At 44.8% G+C, this 2500-nt stretch overlaps 1 non-coding gene across 1 annotated transcript; it reads right to left on the bottom strand.

Annotated features, from left to right (window-relative positions):
* Positions 1–1582: 1582 nt before the first annotated feature.
* Positions 1583–1737, bottom strand: LOC143307009 (5.8S ribosomal RNA). The gene has a single exon (XR_013064257.1). It is a non-coding gene; the product is annotated as a 5.8S ribosomal RNA (ribosomal RNA).
* Between the last annotated feature and the right edge of the window lie 763 nt (positions 1738–2500).

Raw genomic sequence — 2500 nt, 5'->3', positions numbered from 1 at the left:
AAAATGTTTGTATTTATCGTTCGATGAAACGAGCACAAGAGGGAAAAAAAAGTTGAGACACGACGTTCCCATAATTTTCGTGTTATTTCCTTTTTGCTTCAAACATTTTGCGGACTGCAGCTTCGTCGTATTGCTTTTATCAATTTTTAACAATTTCAAAGCGAAGACAACTCGCAAGACGATCCATTTCGTCTCGGTTCAATTTTAACGTCCGTCCGTATTATTTTTTGTTCCACAAGAGATTTCGAATAGGTTTCTTTATTTATCATCCCTTCTTTTCGAGCGCCACGGAAGCAAGAGGAAAAGCAAGAGCGAGAGAACATTTCGCGTATACTTCATTTAACAATTTTAACCAACACGCGATGTACTCCACACACCTCTTAGATTTAACAACTGCTTTTCTCTTCTTCTCCCCTTAGCGCAAGGGTAAACCCCATTTGTCTCTTCTTTGGAACGCAACAAAACTTTCGAGGACTGGACGACCGAGCGATGGTCGCGCGGTCTTCGCTTATCTTTAACAAACGAAGTAGTCCGTATGTATTCTAAATGTTGAAGCCTCCTAGAGCTTTAAGCCATGCGAGACATTGAAATGCTGTTTTAACGGGAGCATGCATAATTGCTGCAAACATACTTTTATCACAAGTTCTAGCCACGCCACGGAGGCTTCGAAGTTCCTTCACCATTCGCTTTCCTCTCTTTTGTTACACAGTTTCAGACTACGATCAGGGGTACCGAAACGCTGTATTGATTGTAAACAACCATTTTTATCTTGGAGCGGAGCGTTCCTTTACTCGTTAGATTTGTCTTGTCGCGTGTGTATTCGCTTTTTCGACGCTTTTTAACCATTTAACTTGTTTAGCGAAGCTAAACGCACAGACAGACAAAAAAAAAGGAACAGCATCGCGCGTCAAACAGCGACGACCCATCTGAAGCGATCTTTCATTTATACACCGTTTGTAAACAGAGAGATGTATAAAGCGCGGGGAATCATTCGAAACCCTGGGGCTATTCGAGCTTGCATTTCAGCAAATTATCATCTCAAACATTTCACTCGTTTGCTTTTTCTAAATTTATAGGAGAGCTTCTTTCGTTTATTTTTGACACACCTTTCGTAAATATCGTTTCTGGCAACGTCGGGAGCGTGGATTTCTACAAGTGAACAATCGCGCCGATCCGATAACTTCCAGCAGGATGGAGAATCTTTATAGATTATCTTCCGAGAACTCGGTGCTTTCACGGGCGGTCGTTTATAAATTTTAACGAACGACTCGCGCGCCGTGACGCACTTGCGCTAGTTCGAAGAGATATTTCGAAATTTGTTTCTCTCCTTTAACGGCCTGCATTTAGTGTATCGGTTGCGATTTTCGTCACATCGTTTCCACGACAAACGCCGACGAACTGCCCAACTATCGCTCGTACGTTGCGACTCTTTCTTTGTTTATCGTTCATTCATTCTTTCAATTTCGTTCGATAATCCCGCTCCGAAACGTTCTACTTTCGTTGAACGACGGCGAGATGTTTAGAAAGAAATGAATTACTCTTTTTTCGAGAAGCAAACGCAAGCAGTCTTTTGTTAAGAAAACGACCCTCAGCCAGGCGTGGTCCAGGAATTGTATCCGTGGACCGCAATGTGCGTTCGAAATGTCGATGTTCATGTGTCCTGCAGTTCACACGTTGACGCGCAATTAGCTGCGTTCTTCATCGACCCACGAGCCAAGTGATCCACCGTTCAGGGTAATCGTAAAATTTTGTATTTCAAACTCTTTAGATCTTTAGAGTGTTATTTTCATTATTAACACGCATCACATTCGATACCCACATCACTCTCCCACCCGGCGCGTGCGGGAGAGCGAATTCGGGCGTCGCCAACGTATTTGTTTGTTTGTTCGATCGTTGACGACACGATCGCGTCCAAGGACGGAAACCGTCGGAGAAACGCCCAGTGGCACGCTCCTCTCGACGGTCGGGCGTAAAGTACATTTAAAAACCTTGAAAAGTACGAACGCACACAAGGAATGCGAGCGCGCGTCCTGTCGCTGAATCGTGGGTTGCGAGATTCGAACAGACACACGGCCGGCGACGATCGGTCTAACTAATGGACACATAGTTTTTCAAAGACTCGCTATCGTCGCTTCTCAGCCGGTCCGTAAACAACACACATCGATCAGGCGGACGCACGAATCTTACCACGGTGCGGGTTTCGTAGATTCCAGGTTACCCGCAAGTACCTCTCTCTCCCTCTCGAAAGAGGAATCTCGATCCGTCCTTTTTGGACAATGGAGAAATCTTTTTATCGCAACACGGATGGCAAAGAAACAACCAAAGCGTAGGAGCGTGGGGACGAGAGCGACGAAAAGAACGTCGCGAAAACAAAGTTTCGACGGTTGCTCGTTCTAATACATCGTAGTTTCAACTCTCTCAGTTTTAACCACTCCTAGACGCTTCGTAAACTTTTAACAATTCTTCGCCTCCGCGAGTTTCATTTCGAATAGAGCGAACG

Source organism: Osmia lignaria, unplaced genomic scaffold (genome assembly GCF_051020975.1).
Source record: "Osmia lignaria lignaria isolate PbOS001 unplaced genomic scaffold, iyOsmLign1 scaffold0042, whole genome shotgun sequence".
Lineage (NCBI taxonomy): Eukaryota > Metazoa > Arthropoda > Insecta > Hymenoptera > Megachilidae > Osmia > Osmia lignaria.
The sequence above is the reverse complement of the archived record's forward strand: the minus strand, read 5'-3'. Positions and strand labels throughout refer to the sequence as shown.